Source organism: Lissotriton vulgaris, chromosome 2_1 (genome assembly GCF_964263255.1).
Source record: "Lissotriton vulgaris chromosome 2_1, aLisVul1.2, whole genome shotgun sequence".
NCBI classification, from domain to species: Eukaryota; Metazoa; Chordata; class Amphibia; order Caudata; family Salamandridae; genus Lissotriton; species Lissotriton vulgaris.
Window position 1 is genome coordinate 1,719,880,290 of NC_141687.1, and position 22,415 is coordinate 1,719,902,704.

The following is a 22,415-nucleotide window of genomic DNA, read 5'->3' on the forward strand; positions in this document are numbered from 1 at the left end:
AATGCTGTGGTGGAATGATTCACCGCATTTTCCAGAGCCTTAGAAAAGAAAGGGAGCAGAAATATTGGTCTATAGTTAGAGACTAGCTCCGGGTCCAATGTTGTTTTTTTAATAGGGGTAACATTTTTGCTCTTTTCCACCTATCTGGGACCTGACTCGTCTTCAGAGAGAAGTTGAGGATTTGGGTGACCGCTGGATTAATGATCTCCGCTATTGATGCCAGAATGGAGGCAGGGCATGGGTCAGAGGGAGAGTCGAATTTGAGGCTTTTGATGATATCTAACGATTTTTCCATGGAGAGCCTAGGAAACTGTTCGAAGGAGGGTTCTTTCTCTTGTGTGGATGAGGAAACAGACGCACCACTATCACTGAGCGTCAGAGGTGTTTTTTAGAAAGGACTCCTGGATGCTTTTGATCTTATCATGAAAGTAAGAGGCCATGCGGCCAGTCCATGACTCAGTAGGAATAAATGGCTTGGCTGCCCCTGCAGAGGAGGAAAAATCGTAGACTATTTTTTAAATGTCCTTATTTTTGTTTGTTGCAAGTTAGATTTGGGCGGAGGGAAAAAATTTTTTTTGCCTCAGTAACTTGTTTATAGTAAGTCTTCAGTGCCAGCTTATAAATCGTTTTGTCATTGGGTTCAAAATGCTTCCGCCAGGTCCTTTCTAGGTGTTTACAAGTCCTCTTGCTTTCTTTAAGGGCAGTAGTAAACCAAGGGGCAGAGGACCGACAGTCTTCCCAAGACGAGAGTCCAGGCCCTCAGCATCTGCCTCTAAAAACCCTCTAAGAGAGATTGGATGCTTATTGATGGCATTACTTAGTGCCTCGGGAGTAATTAAGTAAAAAGGGCTAAAGTTGCTGCTCATGGGCTTCCCGCAGGCCTTGGGAGGGTTTGATTCCTTCTTAATAAAAAAATCCAGGAGGAAGTGGTCAGACCACACAAGGGGAAGTGGTTGGCACATTCCTAATTTGACTGTGGAGAAGATCTGATCTAAGGTATGGCCCTTTTCATGAGTGGGGGAGTGTACATAAGGAGCCAGTTCTAGCATCTCAAGTGACTCTAGTAGCCTAATTGAGTCTACGTCTTCCGAGGTATCCATATGCATGCTAAAATCAGATTGTTATTTTTTTTTATTTCAACTTTATTACCGTTTTAGTATTGCATAAATACTTTACACATTGCCTCTAAGTTAAGCCTGTCTGCTCTGTTCCATAGCTACCTAGGGGTTGCACTCTGGTATATTTAGTGGTTTCCCCGACAAGGATCGTGATTATCACTTGAGTTGGGTTCTCCCCCACTCTCAAATAATAACCCAATTTCTTACACTTGCTCTCTTGTCTTGCCACTTCATAAACACTATTATTGTGAAAAATCATTTGAAATTTTTATGTGGTAATGTTACTACGAACCATCCCTCTGTTGTTCTTTCTTTCTTGTCTATATTATTGAGTATATCCAACAGATATAGGGATTGCAATTAACATGATCTCAACGATCTCAACATCATTATGTATCAAATTATCGAAAGGACATCCTCAGTGCCTCGGTTCTTTACTTTCCTCTGTTTACGATTTGTTTTTGTTTTTTGTTATTTGTCTTCTTTGCTTTTGTAAAACTAAAAACAATAAAGTCTTTAGAATTTAAGAAAGTAAACCTCTACTTACCTATATACTTTTGCCTTCATAATATTTTGTTGGTACTCAATATTCGGTCTACGATATTTCTGTAGAGTAATATATTTTTGCTCCAGTCATGGACCATGGAAGCAGTTTTAACCGGTCTTTCACACAACGTCCTTTTTGATACGGAATACAAAAAGATCTAAACACTCACACCGATCTTTATATACATAATCTGGCTTCCCATAGAAGTCTGTCTGATATATAACACTAAATGAATAAAATATAAAGAGATAACAGATGAACTCTTTAGAAAGCCTTTCTTAAAAACATCAGCTCTCAGGTGGAACATCCAGTGTTTTGAAGGTCTAACCTTATCAACAAATGCCAGTTCCAAAATTATCATTGCGTGGTCCGAGAAACCATTATGGAGCATCGTTTGCCTAAGGAATTTTATTTGACGTGAAATGAGAAAAAAATCAATCCGAGAAGAGGATTTATACCTGCCAGACCAGCAGGTGAATTCTTTTTTAGAAGGATTCTGAGTACGCCAGGGGTCAACGAGATCAAATAAAGACATATTATTATTAATTGATCTCAAGGATTTAGGTTTGAATTGTTTCTTCAAGTGACTAGAGGAGTCCAATTTTGCATTCATGGTTATGTTGAAATCCCCACCTATAATGATCTCACCTTTAACCATTAAAAGAGATTGAAACAATTCCTCGTAGATGTCTGATCTATCCTCTACTGGGGCATAAAAACTAACCAAAGTCACAGGGCTTACTCTATTTGGAATAACACATGTAGCCCAACACCAACGGCCTAATCCCCCTTGTTCTGTGTGGACAATCTGGACATTTAACTTCTTACTAAAAAAGAGCGCCACGCCCCTCTTTGACTCCGAAAATGAGGAGAATCCTCGATAAGACGACCAGGCTTTGAGCATGGAAAACTCCTCAATTTTTGACATTTGGATATGGGTCTCTTGTAGCAGAATCACGTCTGGTTGTTCAGATTTGGCCCATAATTCTATTGCACGCATTTTTTTCCTATTATTTAGTCCATTTACATTGAGGGAGATAATTTTCAGACCCATACTAAAAAAGCATATAGAGCTGCAAACGAAACATTACAGGGCCCTTAGAGGTCCACCTTCTAAACAATATTCTAAACTATTCTAAACTTTTTTATAAACAACATATACTTTCCAATGCATCAGTTCAAAATTCCTAGCGTTCATAGTATTGCGCATATCATTGACTAAAAACATCCAAGACTTCGTTTTTTGTGCACCAAACCCCCACCCCACCTGTGGCACTACTCCCACCTCACTACCCCACGCTAGCCACAGCTCCATACCCACTACCCTAGGGTGTTATGTTGTACACCCCCTAGCCCATCTGTGAACCTATATCCCCACTCCATCCCACCTCCCCTCCCAGGGCAAAGAAGAATTTCAAAAAATAAAAAATTATAGGCAATAATGGCATTAGCTCTTGTGGCACTTTTCGCTCGGCGATATTCCCTTTAGCAACTCCTGTGCCTCTTCAACATCGGAGAGCATGTAGAATTTTCCTTTGACTAAAACTTTTAGCTTTGATTGTTGTGCTATCTGCGCTTGAGCCCCCCTAGCCTTAAAAAGTTGTAGTAGTTTCACAAATTCTTTTCGCCTCCGGGCAGCTGCAGCGGACATGTCCGAAAATATCCTGCATTTATTAGTTCCATCGAGTAAGAACTGTCTTTGTTGGATAGCTTTGGACAAGATTGTTTCCTTAACTCTAACATCAGAAAAATTTAGGAGAATAGTGCGGGGGAGCGTAGAACTAGGAAACGGCTGCGCAGGGACCCTGTGAGCACGAGTAATCGTTAAATCGCCTTTAAACTCAGGTACCACCCTCTGTTGCAGGAAGGTAGTGACCCAGTTTATCATATTGGATCCCTCCATCCCCTCTGGAACCCCCACTATTCTAAGGTTAGACCTTCGATTATAATTCTCTAACTCGTCCAATTTCATCTCCAGTGCTTTGGAAGTTTTAAAAGCAATTTGAACATTTTTTGTGACCCCAGTCATGTTGTCTTCCAAAGAGGATATTCTGCTCTCTGCCTCTTGAAGACGAGTAGGAAAAGAAGACACAGAATCCTCGATCTTATCCAATCGCTGATGTATAGCACTCAGTTCCTCCCTTTGAAACCTTTTCATTTCACGTATTTCATCAAGAATCAGATTGAGCATATCCTTGACTGTCATCTGGTGCTCACCCAAAGTCTCAGTGTCCATACTCAGAGCTGGGCTAAGAAGGTCTGAAGGACCCGGAGGGCAGGTGTTACTCAACCCATCCAAGGAAGGTACAATATTGCCCGGAACGTCTTGATGGCAGCGCAGGGGAAGACTTTTTACCTCATGTATAGAGGGAGAGCCCAGATCAGTCTCTAATATTATATTGGTAGTCTTAATACTAGTCTTATTTGTAGCCAAGCCCGTAACGGCGTCAGCAACAGTAGACATTTCCAGAGAATGGCTTGATACCTCTGATACACGAGGCCCGATGGTCGAAGACTTGGACGAAACCTCTAGCGGAGCTGATTTAGGCACTGAGGTCAATGCAAGTTTTTTCTCAAACAGGGGGAATTGCCTTGGAGTCTTTGAGACTAATAATTGCTCTGCTGGGACAACTGCTGGGGCAACTGCCAAACTATCGAGCTTCCTTTCTGCACCCCCATCTGCAGACTCGACTAATATCGTATGGTCGTTTGGACTGGTTAAATTAGACAAGTTTATAGGTGAATCCACCTCATCATCGCCAGAGCTCACAAGGGAGGACCCCTCCTTATCGTTCTCTTGATCGACAGCTTTTGCTGCAGCTTCTTTCGCTTGTCTCCGTGCTTTGGCTTTATTCCTAGCGTTAGTGAGTTTACCCATCTTATGAGCTTTCCCCTTCTTCTCCTTCCTAAATATACAGTGGGGGAGTGGGAAATTGTACTGTAGTCCAAATAGCTCACTCTGGAATTATCAGCTACCAGTGTAAGTCTAAAGGCACCTGACTAAAAAAACAAGCCAGGATTTCTGGGTACTGTAGTTCAAAATACACTTCGAAGCCTCACTTACCGCCTTTGTAATTTTGCAGCTTGAAGCTCTAAAATTCGTCACAGAAAACGTTTTTTCGTTAAGTGTAGGGTGATTTACTCTCGAAGTTTTGCTGATCCTAACACTTGAAAATCAGCGTTAAGTAGCAAGAGCAGCAAGAACACTCAATCCGTTGTCCATTCATCCGCTCTGTCCATCTGCCATCCGTGGTAATCTCCAACTCTCCCCACTGTGTCTCAGCAGCAGGGCTCCGAAGATGACAAGGCCGTAGCCGAGAACCGTTAACTCCAGTGGCTTTTGCAGCTTCCCAGTTCCCAGCTGCCGTTACAACACTCACGAAGTCGGGTGTCAGGAGTGAGAGAAAAAGCTCACCTTCCGCCAGCCAAACAAATGCTCCAAATACCGAGGCCGATTCCGCAGCAAGGGCCGTAAAGCTGCCGCCTTAGAGAGCCAGAGCACAGAGCAAGCAGAACCATCAAAACGCTCCTGAAATGCGTCCACTAGCTGCCGCCGCCATCAGCCTCATTCAGGGAAGGGGGAGGGGTGAGGAAGCCAGGTGCACAGGTGCTACGTGGAGGCGTGGAGCTCCACTGTAGCGGGCATTTGTTGATAAGGTTAGACCTTCAAAACACTGGATGTTTAACAAAAAATACTTGAGCGACGATACATGGGTGGTAGGTATTAAAAATGAGATCTCGGAGTTCATCATTCGTAATATGGGAACTGCTCCTCTTAACTGTGTGTGGGATTCTCTTAAGGCCTATATTCGGGGATTAGTGATTGGAAGAGACGCTGCAGACTCTTTAGCAGCCAAAAATAAGAATAAATCTCTGCAGCAAAAAATTCAGGCCTTGACTGTTCTTAGGCAACAAAACTCAGCTAGTATTATTCAGGAACAATTAAATAAGGCAAAAAGAGAACTTTGCCAACATTTCTATTCCCTTAGTGAAGAGATATTTTTTAAGAGTTCGCAAAAGATATACGAGGAGAGTAATTTTACCGGCAAATTCCTGGCGTGGCAGGCCAGAGAGCAAACCGCTTCTAATCTCATTCATTCCTTAAAGTCTCCGGGTACCCTAATAGATACATCTGTTCCTGAAGAAATCGGAGAGATAATGGTTGCACACTATAGTAAGATCTATAATACTCAATCCACTATAGATCGGCAAAAGTTATTAAATTATCTGGCTAAAATTTCCCTGCCTGTTCTTTCTCCTTTAGAACAATTTACTATGGTTAATCCATTTACAAGAGAAGAAGTAGAGCGTGTTGTGCAAGATCTACCAATAGGTAAGGCATGTGGGCCTGATGGGCTTCCAACAGAATTTTTTAAGATTTTTTTCAGCTCCTTTGCTGAACTCTTTGTACAGTTAGTAAACTTTATGTTGGATGGTGGCTCAGTCCCTGATTCTTTCCGGGAAGGAACCGTAGTTAGCTTTCTAAAAAAGGGCAAGCCGCCTAATGATCCAAATTCATACAGACCTATTACGTTATTGAACACGGATTATAAAATCATCACTAAATTATTATCTATTCGTTTCAATTCCCTTTCTTCAGATTTGATTCATACAGATCAAAACGGCTTTATTGCCGGCCGACAATTATTATCTAACACTCACTTTTTAATTGAGGCTTTAGATTATTTTGAAACACGACGGGTTCCTGCGTTAGTTTTACTATTTGACGCTGAAAAAGCTTTTGATTTGGTGGTTTGGGAAACACTTTTTATTATTTTAGATCACTTTGGGATTCCAGTAGCTATTATAAATTTGATTCAGAACCTTTACTCAAAGGCTCAAGCCAATATTATTATTAATGCAGAGTCAGTGGGCCTGGTGCCGGTTAAACGCGGTACCAGACAAGGATGCCCGCTCTCTCCCGTTTTATTTGCATTTTTTATTGAACCCTTAGCAACTGCAATTAGGAAATCTGCTTATATTCTTCCCCCTATTACCTCGATGCCTAAAATTAAATTATACGCAGACGATATAATTTTGTTAATTAAACCTGAATTGCAATGCCAAACTTATGCTCTGCAAATATTTGAAGAGTTTGAAGCTTTTGGCGGATATCGTATCAATAAAAAAAAAACTGAAATCCTGGTTTGTGGTGGTTCCGATCCTGAACTCCATCCTGATCTAAGACTTTGTATTAATAATAAACCGAAAAGATATTTAGGGGTTCTTTTCTCTTCTTCTGTCTCAGACCTTTACAGGCTAAATTTTGTGCCCCTTCTTCATAGAGTACGTTCAATGTTGGAAAGATGGAACCCTCTACCATTATCTATTTTAGGACGGGTGGCACTAATTAAAATGTCAGTTCTTCCTTTATTTAATTTTCTGTTCGCAACCATTTCCTGCTTTTTACCCGGATCGTTTTTCGCTAAAACAGAATCTTTGTTCTCATCTTTTATTTGGGCCAAAAAGACCCCACGAATAGCTTTAAATACATTATATGAGGATAAGGAGCAAGGAGGGCTTGCTCTTCCAAATCTGAAAGATTATTACAATGCGTATTTAGCCCAATTCCTAGCGAGATTTAAAGACAGTAACCAGAAACTCTTTATCAACTTTTTTTTTAATTTAATTAGCCGAGAGACCCAGATTCCCTCTCCTCTTCAAATATTTAAATCACCCAAACTGGTTCGTTACAAGGTCTTAAACTGGTTTTTCAAGAAGCGTTCTGCAATGCTTAAAAGATATTCCCTCCCTTTTCTTAATCTAACTTCCTCTTTATATAGCGCATTTTCTTTTTTAGGGACGGATATAAGTTTGGAAATAGTAGAAAATTGGTATAGGACAGGGTTTACAATGTTAAAAAACTTTATGAAAGACGGAGCCTGGATTACCCCTTCAGATATGGCTCCTCTGGTCCAAGGCAACTTTTTAATGTTGGGTTCATATAAACTGATTTACAGTGTATTGCGTCAACTGGATCCTACACTTCTTTCTCCTCCTGTCCAGCTATTTAGTGAACTGTTTATTTCTATACATGAGAAGAAACCAGGGGAGTGGAAACGCTCTTTAACACAGAATAAGGCCCCGGATCTTTATCTTAAAGCAGTTCATAAATGGCAAGGGCAGGAAAATTTAGCATTAACTTCTACTGCGTGGCAGAAAATTAATAGACTGAACTTCTCTGTACTAAGAGGCGCTAATTGGCGCAGAATGCTGTTTTTTAGTAAGTGGCTCCTGTATTATACCCCGGCGATTGTATCTAAAATGTATCCCAATAGCTCATCTAACTGCTTCCGATGTTTGAATTATAATCCCGCCAATTGGTCTCATGTTATTGCTTTCTGTCCCAAAATAGCATCCTTTTGGGAGGATATCTTTGCATTTCTTCAAAATCAACAGAAAATTATGATTTCACAGAATGTTAAATTGATTTTGTTTGGCTTTGATTTAGAGCTGATGTTAACTGGGCAACTAGTCAAACTATTGTATATAGCTATGGCCGTGGCTAGATCATTATTACTTCAGAACTGGCGTTCACATTATTGCCCTACGGTACAAGAATGGCGCCATAAAATGGAGAGAGTTAGAAAATGTGAACAAAGTTATGCTCAAAGAATTGGGGTGGTTCGGAAATTTGAGAAAATCTGGGAATCGTATTTTGTTTAACGAATATTGGGAATGTTACGGAATGTATTTTTATTTATATTCTCTATCGAATACGTTTGGTTCCGAACTCATTCGGCATATGTTAGTATATTTCTGTGTTGTGGTGCATCCAAGACTTCAATAAAAAAAAAAAAAGGTAAAAAAAAAAAAAAAAAAGCTCTCAGGTGGAAGAAGTGCTCTAAGAGGCCAAGCTCTACCAAAGCTGCCTGCAGACACTCAGGTTTGTTAAAACCTGATCCCTTAAACGTTCTTTTTCAGGAAATGCAACTAGGATATAGACTGTGTTCTTCTGACGTTTATCTAAATAGCAACTTTGTTTTTCACCTTCTAGAGAGAGCGAAAACGATATATTCTCAAATACATCACATATATATTTCTTCACAATCTAAAAATTGCCTTTTTTGTCAAGGGTAATTATTTTTTTCACTTATCAGAAAATGTATTGCTAGCCCCCCTATAAAAATGCAAATTTGGTATTCTGCTGAACTCAGTGATTATCGTGGTGGAGTAATTCACGCTGTCACCCTCTGCTGGGGACTTTACTGTGATAGATCGAAAAATAACAAGAAAGACAGGAGCGCTGAAAAGATCTCCCGTTATGTATTCTGTTAAAGCACGCCTTCCTCGCCCAAAGGTGAGATTCCCCGTTAACCCTTAGATCAGGATGGCACTGAGCAATGTGAAAGTTTCCTTTGGAGTCTTAACTCGTGATATTATAGAGTGCATGGAACTTAGGACCCGATGTAGGTCACCAAATACCGGTCGGTAACGGCCGAATTCGGCCGTTACTGACCGGTATGGTGATTGAGATGTAGGGGGCTATATTTTACAGAATCGGTAAATTTCTCGATTAGGTAAATTTACCGATTCTGTAAAATACCGAATCGGTAATTTTACCGATTCGGAAAATTCCTGATGTAGGTAGCACTGTTTCCAGTGCTACAGGCCTTTCAGATTCGGTATTTTACCACCCAATCCAATTGAGTGGTAAAATACGGAATCCAGGTGTGCATGCACATGTGTGCATGAACACCTATGCCATGTGACAGACAGACATGCCCTTAGGGCATGTCTGTGTGCCACATGGCACACATGCCTGTATTTGGGTGCTAGAGGGTGTCAAAGTGACACCCCCTGCACCCTGGCTGGAATCAGTATTTACCGAATCGGTAAATACCGATTCGGTAATGCCCATTGATTCCTATGGGCTTCAATGCCCATAGGAATCAATGGGCATTACCGAATCGGTATTTACAGAATCGGTAAATACTGAATCTTAACGATTCGGTATTTACAGACTCTGTATTACCTACACCCCCCCCACCCCCCTCTATTTTACCACTTCTTAAATACCGATTCGGTATCATTCGGTATTTAAGAAGTGGTAAAATAAAATTACCTACATCTGGCCCTTAGTGTACAAAGTGCATGTTTCATTTCACGGTTTACTTCATTTTGTTTTCATCTTTTACACAACAAATGTCATACTTTCTTGTTTTTCCCCTCTCTTATCTACATCTGTACCTCACATGTTTGGTGACAACATGCCTTTTTAGGTCTGGCTTTAGCTAAGACCTTTTGATTTTACTGAAATTATTTGTATAATATATTGTGGTATTTCAGCCAGGCTTTTTCAACCATTGCTATTCTATTGTGTCAGGCACGTTTTTCTTCCACCCAATGCAGCCAGGGGCACTGCAGCCGTTGACTAGATACCCTCTGTGAGTGACAGCATTCCGTCCTTTAACAAGGAGCACATACAAAAATGATGTAATTCCCTGCAGTGCTCGGATCTACGAGGGCAATATTTGTTTTAGAGGCAAACAAAATCTTTTGGTTGTAACCTCTGTTTTTTTTTGCCTGCGGTGCAGTGTTCACAGTGCTCGTGCAGCGAGAGCCCTTTTGTATGGGGTTTTGAAAGCTGACCACACGCTCGTGCGTGTGATCATGCTTTCGCCTTCAGGCATTGGCTTTTGTGTGTGTTTTTTTTTTTAAAGGAACGCGATTGGGCAAAGGCGGGCGCATGTCCCGCCTTTGCAATGCCCATTCCTGACAGTGGCTAGCACGTGCAGCAGCGTGCGTTTGGCTCGCTGCCGCTCTCCCTCCCCTCACTCCTTTGTGGTGCGCGCGCACCACTAGTTGCAATTCCAGGGGCCATCCCACACAATTAGTCGTAGAGGATCCTTCTGTAGTGCAGGACACATGTGCAAATACCATTTGCCAGCACATACACAGAGTCGGATTCCTTTATTTGGAGGGGAAAGCACTCTCCCACGCGCCAGGGGTAAGTGGTTCTGTGAGGGCGAGCGCAGATTGTAGAACCACCCAAGGTGCATTTTATAAATTGCTACCACCCGGGGCCTTTCTCAAGGGACTAAGAATGGGAGGCGAACACTCTTGGACTCCCTACTTCCGCTTGTGTGATGAACTCACTGCTTAAACCCGTTGTAGTGGTGCAGTCCCTTAATTTGACTATTCCACGTCGACTGAGGACCACATTGACTATCTAGCGCTGTCAGTCCATTCCAATACTACTTTATCCTGCCCGCCTTTCCCCACATTAAACCCTGTCATAAAAAAGACCCTTTGTTTAAAATGATACATTTGACCACAATTAAAACAAGCATTTGCAATACGGGGGGAGAGGGTCTCTCAAAGGGGCGTGGTCGATGTAATTTAGGGTGTGGCTTAAACACATAAGCTGCATCCAGATATACAAAACAAGTAACATTACAACTACAGCAAGCCAGAACTATTGCCTTTGTCAATGGTTGTTAGTTGCATAAGATAAATTAGCAACACCTATGGCTTCATTGTATATAATATTGAAAATGCGTTAGTTTTTGTGGGAGAGGTCGTGGCATTATGACTATAGCTACTGACTCTGACGCTGAGGAAGCAGCTTCGAGTCTTACTTCCTCTCAATATCGTGTAATTCTAGTCAAATCACTCAAACACCCGTAGTCTACCAACAAAAAACATAAAATGAACATGTACCTGGTGCTCATGTAATGTGACCTTCCACCAGTTCGCGCAAAATAAAACTGCAAAAAAAAAAAAAAACTTGCTGCAGAGTTAAGATTCTTTTTCTACCACCCTGAGGGTGAGAGCAAGAATGAAGGGCCCCATTGGCCCTTTTCTCAGCACCTGCTTTTCAGAATTGCCGGTGCTGAGCACCGGAAGGACCCGGCCCAATTAAAGCCCCGGGTGCAGTCACAAAGTAAAGTGCAGGGGCCTTCAAAATAAGCAATTTTACTGTCTCATTGAAAGTACTGAGGCTTTGCTGAGGAGAGCAGTGATAGCACTGGAGACGTAATGTACACTAAAGGCAATGTAGCACTGAACTATATATTTGTTTTTTTAATGCTGGTACTGTCCGAATTATGTTATTGCACCCTTTTTGAGAATTGCCAGTTTTGACCCTCTAAAATAAACAAAAGATGTGCTGCATTCAGAGCCACTCAACACATCTTTAACATTAGCTATTTTACACGACGACAAAATATTTAATCCTGACAGGGATCTCCAAGTCCACTGGCATTCCCTTGTCCCTGTACTTCCCTATCTGCCCCCAATAACAAAGGCAAACAGCGAACAAGCTGCTGGCCAGATATAATCATATCACAACATGCCGCTAGGTGTCACTGCTGTGCTTGGCCCAGTGCCTTGGCTAGACTCCGTCCTCATCTCCCAAGTATGGTAAAGATCAGACATGCTAGCGCTTTGACTCTTCTCTTCTGTCCAGCAGTGCAATGTGGTACGTAGCACCCTCACCAGCACCTGGTGAAATTTAATATGTTATTATTTTATATAGCGCACAATGTTGTAGTTGAGCGGCTGTAAGTGCTTTTGAATTAGACAGATTGAGAACAGAAATGCAAAATAACAGTTCAAGATCACACTACTTCCGTTAAGAGAGCAAGCGAAGATTAGACACAGGTTATCAGCCTGTTGCCACCTTTAGGGTATTTTTTTCCATATGGGGTTTCTATGTTTTTTGGTGCACCGTATTTCAATTACTACCAATGTTTCTATGCTACGAAGGGCCAGGCAAGTAGCTATATTGCTTGTATTTTGTTTTACATCTCGCCTACCTTAAGCAACACCCCATACTATGTTTGTTTCCTCGTTAGAATCTGCTGTCTTGCTCCTGAGGCCAGGATTATGCTTAATCTGTGTTAAATGCTAGCCACATGTAGGTTATGATATGTCTAAGTGGTTTGCTGTATAGGCTTTCTAGCTTATGTTAAGGTGTGAAACTGTACTTACAGTGTCAGTCTACACTCTGCACATGCAGGTGTAGTAAAGCACTGAGGTTTTGGGAATTTGCAACAGGTGTCAGACTGTATACATACAATAATCGGGCTGTACTTGCAGTTATAGGGCTGCTGTTAAAGATGGAGTCTGTTTGTGCCAGTGTCGGGCTGTACATGGAGGTCTATGTGTGAACATACAGGGGCTGGACTGCCGGCGTCTGGCTACACAGATCTCAAGCAGGACATGCACTTTCATGGTATTGTATGCTGTGACACAACATCACATGTAGTTGTCAGGCTGCACATGCAGGGGTGTGTGCTCCATATACATATACAAGTGTCTGTGCAGTTTTCATGCTGTGTTTGCGTGTGTGGGCGTCCAGCAACATATGTGATTGTTCAGAAGGGCATGCTGCTGTCAAGCTGTACATTCAGAGCTTGTGTTGCACATGCAAGTACGAGCTGTCTGTTCAGGAGTCTGACCACACCAGCAGATGTTCTACAATATATGCATTTGCATGACACCACATGCAGTTATTTGACAGCACACAGAGTTGTTGGGCTGGACACGTTTGGATTTGTGCTACATGTGTAGCTACAGCTGTCTGTGCAGCTGCCGAGCTGTATTTGCATACATAGGTGTTTGGCAGTAGATGCAGATGTAAGGCAAAACTTGCTGTTGTTCAGGGCAGCATGCAGCTGTCAGTCTGCTTGTGTAGAAATCGGGTTGCATGTGCAGGTACAGCTGTCTTTGCAGGTGTCTGGCTGCATTTGCAGGTCTCTGATGCATGATGCAGTTGTCTGGCAACGTATGCGATATTTCAGAAGGACATGCAACTGTCAAGCTGCACATGCAGAGGTCGGGCTGCATATGCAGGCACTGGGCTCTCTGTGGAGATATCTAGTTTTTAGGTAGAGCCTAGGCAGCGCATGCGCTGCTCTGGGAGGCATCCTGTATTCAGGTAGGGCCGTGAAGCTCCGCCCACTCTCTGCCCATATTTTTCATTGGCTTGTGTCACTGTCCACAGTAAACTGTGGCTGGTTATTGGTCAATAGTCTTAGTAATCCCTCCTTAGTACCGCCTAACCTCCCATGGTGACACCCCCGTTACGTGTGTGTTACTAGGTAGACTTTAATTACAGCCTCCGAGCACCATTTTTTCAAATAGCTTTGTTCTGACTGCTGTTGCAGACAGGACACGCTCTCTTCTAAAGCTTTTAAAAAATTGTTTTATAGCACTGGAGCTGAACGCATTTGCAATGCAATAGGTCTCGCATTTGCGAGAGTTTACACTATTGACATTGTAAATGACAATGCCTTTAATCTATATGTTTTAAAAACAACACGTAAATAAAAGGCATTGTCATTTTACAATGCCCAGAGGCGCAACTAGAGCCAAATTTCGGGGGGGGGGGGGCTAAGAAAAAATTTCGGGGGGGCTGAACCTTTAATCAGTAGGCAGAGTGGAGCTGCAGGGGCTCCAACAAGGGGTGAAACAACAGCAAGGCCTAATTAACATTCAAATGGTCTTTTAAAGACCTGTGAAACGTTCGGGTGCGGCTCTTTGTGTGCCAGGGATCTGTTTCATCCCGGGCTGCCACACACGAGGGGGGGGGGGGGAGGAGGGGGGGGCTGAAGCCCGGTGAGTTCAATGGGTGTTGCGCGCCTGACAATGCCAATAGCTCAAACTCTCGTAAATGCGAGACTTATTGTATTGCAAATGCTTGTTTTTTGTTGTTGCTTGACGAACCTGCTTTCCCAACAATAAAGTTGTACAAAACCTGTGACAAAATAAAACAAGCAATAACAAAGTGAAGGCTGGCAGCCAAAGCTTGTCTTGGGCTCCCTCCCAGTCAATCCACCCTATGACGAATTACTTCTACTTCCTTGCTCTTTAATTCTTTTTTTGCCAATGTATTTTTCTCACTTTGTCTCATTTATTACTATGTCCAGCATTAGCTAAGATCTTTTAATTTTATTTAAATGATATGCATAATTTACTTACCTAGATGGGCTTGCTGCCAGTCCTCTTTATGCATTGCTCAGTTACGGTGTCATTCACATTCTTCTTACGCCAACCTCAATATTCATCATGGAATTATGCTATTGTGCGCCTGCTGCGTTCTTTGCTTGATCATAGATTTTCATAATCAATCATCTGCTGCATAATCTGCAGATTTTAACAAAACCTTTTTTCTTTCTTGCTCAAACGGGTCAAAGGTTACTAAAAATGCAGTGAAACGTGTTGCTGCGCTGTGGAAGGCCCTTAGCAAAGGTTGACTGGATCACCTTGGTGTTGCTTATTGCTGTGTCGGGGTGTTAATGAGATGCAACCAATGCCCAAACAGAGTAAAAATGACAAAATAATGTAACAATTCTATTGAAAAATGTTCTGCATTATGCAGCATAATTTGCCTTTTCTTGCACCATAATTTACTCAACCATGCGTCATATTTTGGCGCTTCGTGCCGCATAATTTTAGGGACCAGCCCATTTCAGCCACTGGCGAGTTTCACTGTAATGGCATCCTACCCTTTCACAAGCAGTATATCCACACATAAAGTAATTCCCGTCGATGCCACAGACTGCTTTAGCAATGGGTGCTTTTTGCGACTAAAATAGTATCGATTTTTAGCCACTGTTCTTGTTTTTAGATTGACAAGTTCCGCTGCTTCCTTGGCAACGTTTTGCAAAACCGACAACAAAACAAGCCTTTACAAAGTCAAACGGCTGGCAGCCAATTTCAGACCTATTTGCTTTGCCAATGCATGTTTTATTTCGTTGGTGGCACGCTGGTCCTGCAGGGCCACTGGGCGATGACGGTGACAGTCTTCGTGCCCCGCTGTGTGTTAGGAGGCAGCAACAGGCTGGTGCATGCGGCGAGATGTGCTGGAGAGGCAGCAGGCAGCTACCCTTCCATTTCCAGACTAATTTTAGCTCGTGCCGCTGTGCCGCCCTGTTATTATCTGCCTGTGTGGGATGGCTGAGAAGCATACCGCAGGAGGGTCTCCACACAGGGGTGTAACCCATGCCCATGGAGTGCATGGGGGGTGGCCCTTCGGGAGTCCCCCAGAGGCGGCGTAGGGTGTATATCGTGGATGGTACAATGATATTTGAGTAAGTCAGGTAGTGAAACCGTGGTTTCATGCGACTGACTTTACCCAGCCCTTTCGGTCTTTCAGAGACAACCTTGACAGGTTACTGATTCCAAACGTGTCCCCACAGTACCGAACTCTGCGACTAGCCTGTGACAGGCAGGCAGCAGGACAGACTGCACTAGTCCATCCCTTTCTGAGGCTCTTCTTTTGCACGCCCCCGTGCTCCCTGCATTTGGAGACGAGTCGAACAGGCGGCCTCTCAGGTTTGTCTCTGCTCCGCCCTGCGTGCCAGGAGCGGGTGCGGCAGCCGCCAGAGATGAATGCGCACCCACCCTTCTAGGAGCCAGGACCACAATCCCCAGAGTGCCACGCGGGACGGGCGTGTATTCACTACAACTACTTCTCTTCCTGCTGAAGTCCGGCTGGCTGACAAAGAAGGTGCAGGGGAGTCGAGGGCGCCAAACCACCCAACACCGGCGAAGTGCTTCATCTCTGTGCCGCACAGCATCCGCGAACACCGGTAAGACAGCAGGGACTAAGATCTGTCTGAAAAATGCATGAGAATGAATGATTCGCATCCTGGTGAAATAGATGGGTTAATGTGCCCCAGGCAGATATTTGCTCGTAAGTTGCAGGTCACGAGTTAAAGTGCTGCAACACCTGGCTGGTCATATACAATGCGATCTGAAATTCGTAGGGCCAAATTCTGCCCTGATATCCAAGTGGGTTAATGCGCTTTCAAGTTTAGATCTGAAGGACAAATGTAGAAGTTGCGGAAAGAGTGTTCATTGTGTTCGTGCACCCACAGAAGGTCCTGCACGGAGCCTGCCTGCCACAAGCTTTAGTGCTCTCGCGTTGACTTTGGTTTGCAAGGTTGATATAGCGAAGATCGCCTTTTATGGCAGAGGTTTTACAGATGTTACACTTTCGCAGCACACTCTCATGTTATTTCTGCAAGTTGACATAGGTAGGCATCTATACTTTCCCTGGTCACAAAGATCAACAATGAAATTGATAACCTCATTGTGACACCTGGACATTTTGAAGTGACGAGTTGGGAATACTTTATTTTCATTCTATGTATGGCTCCATCACAATTGGTCTGTTTTTAACCCCTTCGCTGCTAGCCTCCCCCCCCCAATATTTTTTTGGGCTATTAGGGGTAGTTCACTCTTAGGCCCCTGTAACTTTTTGACCACATAAGGTATCCTCGCCAAATTTGAGACCTTTTCTTCCAACATCATGGGGATTCTAGAGGTACCCAATGTTAGTGGAATCCCCTGGAGGGGACCCTGAAATTAGCCAAAATTTAGCTAGATGGTTTTTTTTTGGGGGGGGGGGGGAACAGGAAAAAAGTGCTGCAAATGAAAGCGTCACCCCCCCCCCCCCCCCCGCAAATGGTATCAACTCAACAAAGGATTTCTGGTGCTGAAATCACCATCTTCCTAGCTTTCAGGGTCTGACAGACTTGTGTCAGCAAAGCAACGTTTTTTTACACAGTTTTGGCATTTTAATGGGACATGGCCTATTGTTACTATTTGTTGTGCTTTCAACATTCTTCCAGTTAATAGTAGGAATGGGTCTGAAAGCAATAATGGATCATGGAAAGCTATACATTTGAGAAAAGTAGACACAATTCTGAATTCAGCAAGGGGTCTTTTTTGTATATTCTTTAAGGTTTCTTTATAGAAACTAACAGTTGAATATAGGAACAATTGAAAATAATTTAATAAAAACAGCCATTTGTGCAAATGTTTTCACCTGTAACTTCTTCCAAGTGTGACAGATTTTTTAAAGCAATATACCGTTACATCCGCTGGAACTTTCTGGTTGTGGGATGTATAGGACTTGTAGGTTGAACAAGAATCTGACGAACCCCGAGCCAATAACTGAGCAGCGTCTTGTAATGGTTTTTTATTTTGTACCGGGTATATAGCAATTAATTTGGGTAAATATATACAGTGGAAAATCGGGATAAAAGACACCTATGTATTTCTGAAATTGGAACAAAATATAGAGTTAAGAAACAGTAGCTATTTGGGCATTTCCGAAATTGTGAGCACCCATACTAGCATGAGAATTATAGGTCATTTTTAAAAGGGACTTCTTTTTTACACATTCTCTTTCATTTGGAAGGCAGTAATGCATCGAAAGTCAATAGGTAATAACTGTTGCTCTATAATTCTTTCTTACCCTAAGTCTCCCGATAAAAATGGTACATCACTTGTGTGGGTAGGCCTAGTGCCCGCAACAGGAAACGGCTCAAAATGCAACGTGGACATATCACATTTTTACAGTGAAACCTGACCCTTTTTTTGCAAAGTGCCTAGCTGTGGATTTTGAACCCTAGCTCTGCCGGCACCTAGGGAAACCTAGCAAGCCTATACATTTTATATTGCCCATGTTTATAGCTGGCATCTCTGTCGCTTACTCTCTGTGTGCTGTGCCATCCCCCACCCCTTGACAACACGATCCCACCCCCACCTCTGAAGGCGCTGCTCGCAGTTTCAAATTTGAGGCAGTTTTCTTTACTTTGTGCACTGTTAGCGCCCTCAACCTAATCTCCCCCCAACACCACTGCTCGACTACCCCACCACTACTCTTCTGACATAAGTGACACCACTACGTCCGCAGTTTTGGCATGCACAAGCTGTGTCTTATATTGGTAAAGAAGGCGAACCAGCGTGAGGTATTTTTCATTATTCCCCGTCCAATTTCTTTGACTCATCGTATTTTGCTGCCCAGAGTATGGGAAAATAAATGGAGAAAGTTGAAAGTGTGTAAATGACTGAGGTTTGACAAACCTCCAATTTCCTTCCGTAACCGAGTGAGTTTTCTTTGCTTTCCGCTTTATCTGGGAAGCTGCACTGAAATCTTACGAAGGTCAGATCATTCATTATTTATTGGAGGGCAACATAACATGTGAATCTTTGAATAGTCTGAAGACAAGTCGCAGAAAGCACTGCGAAGGTCAGGCCAGGAGGTGGTGAGAGGGGCAAGAGGAGGCAGCAGCCGACAAGCACAGGTAGGGCAAGGGCTGCAGACCTCCGTGTATACTCAATGCAGCATCTTCACTCAAACTCGTCTCTCCTGGCCTCCCAAAATGGTCTTTGTACCTCAGATTTCTGTAACTACGAGTAAAATGTCCTTACTATAGTAAATTGGGGGAATCGAATTAAAGAGAATCTCTGGATGGAACATGACACTTGTCGGATCAGAGCGGAAATATGTTAATTAATGTAAAGCTAAAGTGCTGTGTGAGGTAAAGACCACCTTTTGACCTACTGCAGGTAGGGCTGGTCTGTGCTCCAATAGCGTCCCCAGCAAAATTAAATTGGGCACTCTTCATGCCCCTCATCCCATTCCCTCTCCACTCTCCCCAAGATATTTCCTTTAACCTTTTCTAAGTGCTATATTAAACAGGAGTTGCTGTTAGGGTCAGTGTTTAATTTGTAAAAAAAAGAAGTGCAATTGGCCAAAACTTTTCTAATGAGTCCATGGCCCAGTTTTACCAAAGCAGGCACTTTTGCTTTTAAAAGATGCATGAAACCAGTAGCCCGAGTGAAGCCACTAATTCTGGGCCAGTTACTATTTAGTAGCATCATTTTTAGGTCAAGCCTCAACAGAGCGGCTTATCGCAAAGCGTAAGCAGCGGGGCAGGGCCAGTACTTTGTTTGCATTACTTGTACTAGAACGCTGAAAATGCAATAAAACCAGTTCCTTGTGAATATTGGCAACATCGGCTTCCTGTACACATTAACAAAGTGTTGTGAGTGGCAGGGGAGACATCCGTGATGGCGTGGACCGCTGGAGAGCAGCCAGCTCCAGAATGGGCAGCAGGCAGAGAGGGGTGAAGGGATGGGTGAGCAGGTAAGCATTTTGGAGAGCATGGGCTTCAAACAAAGTTAACCCCTGACAAAGGGGTGAGAGAAACAAAGTCGTAAATATGAAAAACAAGCAGAACACCAGGCACTAAGCGTCAATCTTCTCCCCAGTGCTTTTTAAACCACTTAAACACATTTTTGTGGAAACAATATGTGTGTTATTTTATCCTGAATTTAATTTTTGTGAAAGAATAACAGATGCACCCCTGGAGCATCTTAAAAACATAACAGCTAACAGCAATGTTGCGGTTGCCTGCACATGGCAGGGGCAAGCTTTAAAGACTGGTGAGCCCTGGGGCGCTCTTCTTGCATGACTGGTGAGGGGTGGCCATGGTTGTACCGGGACAGAAAATAGGCTCGGGCACCAAAATAAAAGTGGCCCCCATTATTGAATTCGATAGCTAAAAAGAGGATCCTGTTTGCAAATTGGTGCAGTTTTTAACTTGTAAGGGCACACTGTATATGTGCTTTTCTATGTATGGAAGACTGCGTGGATTTGAGCTTGCTGCAGGCAATGCTTGTTGTTATATTAACAGTGAAACCAGCTGCAAAAACTGGCCCAGCAGACCATAAAACAGGCCCAGTAACTGCTAAAAATGAACGGGCTACACACTGACCTGTCAGAACAGCCCGTTGGGCAATGCCTGATCACCCTGTAGGCCAACCCGACCCCTCGGGTGGCCAAGCTACATTCTTAGCATCTGCTTCCACAAGCTGTATGGCAACCGTGAGGGGCACTCGCTCTTGAGCAGTGTAGGACATGACTTTCTTGTGCAACAAGCTAGAGCTCTGTATAAGTGCGCTTCACCCACTTCTTTCTGACCCTCTACCCCTGTCTTTCTCCCTACTCCTCTTTATCTTCTCTACTTTTGTTGCTTCCCTTCCAGCCATAAGCATCTTCCCTCAGTGTCTATCTACTGCCCCCTCCCTCCTCCCTTGGTAGGTAAAAGACATTATCATTTACAATTCCAATAACTCTAACTCAAAAAAATGCGAGATCTATTGCATTTCCAATGCTTGTTCTGCATTGTTAAACATTCGCTTCACTGGTATGTACATCACAGTAACAACAGGTGCAGCTCAATGCAAAAATAACCCTAGATGGTGTTATGAAATGAAATGTAACATCACATCAGGAACATGTGTAGTAGGGCCATCAACACTGCAAGCTAAATTTACACATCCTACACACAATGGTATTGTGTAGATATCAGCACTGCAAGCTTCCCACTCACTCAACAAGCACCGGCGTTGCCAATAGGTTTCGCATTTGGAAAGTTGGAGCTATTGGTTTTGTAAATGACATTTTATATTTATATATCGTTATTGGCATTGTCAATAACAATATATAAATATAAAATGTCATTTACAAAACCAATAGCTCCAACTTTCCAAATGCGAAACCTATTGGCAACGCCAGTGCTTGTTAGAGGCATCAGCCTGTAAGGAAATGTCCTGTTCATCCATTTTGTTTCCATCAGAGGACGCTTCCTTAGCTCCACTGTGGATGGGAGTCAAGGTGCGGAGAATTGTAGAGGGGTTACCACATACACTACTTTCGCACTTACAGGGATGAACTAGTTCCTGCTTTGTCCAGAGAGAAGGGGAGAAAGAAAGGAGATAAGATAACAGTGAGAAAGGCAGAAAGCAGACCGAAAAATAACCTTCAGGAATAAGATGGACAGACAGACCGACCATGTAGAGCGGTGGGAGAAAGAAGCATGAAGTGTAATCAAACTCGGGCTTCCTAGGTTTTCGACACCGTGGTGTTCAGCAGCACCAGTGTGGAGTCTCCTACGAAACTGTCCCCCTGCACTTTTGTATATAACAAATTAAGCACCGATGCAGGGGTAGGCTAGACGTGCACGAGCCATGAAAGGCTCGCGCTAGATGCCTTACTGTGTGTCGGGAGGCCTCCTCCTTCTCGCCAAGAGCATCTTCCCAGACAGTCGTCACTTTCACTATTGGTAAGGAAAGGACACCCCAGGGTAAACAAATAAAATGAAATGACAGATTTATAAGGCACACGATTACCACATGGCATCGAGACGCTAAACAAGACATAGTGTCTTGGAAAAGGAGGCTTGTCCTGCTTCCAAAGCTGCAGGCAGAACGGGGCAGAGCAGAGATGTGACGGGGCCGATGTCTTACAGCCTCGGCCCCGCTCCTCTGTGTGGGGTGCAGGGAGCACGCGCCATTGTCTGTGCGGCTGTGTGTGTTTGCCGACGCTTGCACCGGTATGTATTTGTCAGTGTTTATGCGCCGCTGTGAGTGTCTGTGCGAATGTATTTGTGTGTGAGAGAGAGGGCATGTCCCCTCATACCGCGTTTGTCCGTGTGTGTGTGAGAGCATGTGCCGGTGCCTCCATATCACAGACTGTGTCCTAGTTTGCGTGAGCCAACATGTGCCTGTGTATTTCTTCATATCAAAGGTTGCTTGTCAGTGAGGGTGCCTGTGCACAGGGTCTCATGTAACAGTGCCCGCGCCTTTATTTCACAGGGTGTGAGACAGTGTGTTTGTTCCAGTGTGCTCGACTCTTTATGTGTCAATGGGTTTGTGCTTGTGTATGTTAGAGGGAGCCTGTGTGTGCCTGCGTTGCAGGGCATGTCGTTCTCCGTGTTTGGCCGTGCCTTGGTTTTACAGCGCGTGTGCCAGTGTGTGCCTCAGCATGTGCCAGTGTCTTCCCATCACATAGTTTGCGGTATGTTGCCATTCTCCCCGGTGTATTAATTAGAACAGACGACTCAGCTCGTTGGTGCGGGGTTGGCATCCCCCATTTATCACGCCGCTGTCTGGGGAATGGGTCGGATCAGAAATACGGGCGGCGGAGGGAGATCTGGTGTGTG

The 22,415-nt window shown here is 43.5% G+C and overlaps 1 protein-coding gene across 1 annotated transcript in view; it reads left to right on the forward strand.

The window, feature by feature from the left end:
* The first annotated feature begins 16,061 nt into the window (after positions 1-16,061).
* LOC147733176 (cytosolic 5'-nucleotidase 1A-like) overlaps positions 16,062-22,415 on the forward strand; it is a 95,732-nt gene continuing 89,378 nt past the window's right edge. Inside the window, exon 1 of the mRNA XM_086957722.1 lies at positions 16,062-16,205. The gene's annotated coding sequence lies outside the window, so the exon portion shown is untranslated. The remainder of the gene's footprint in view (positions 16,206-22,415) is intronic.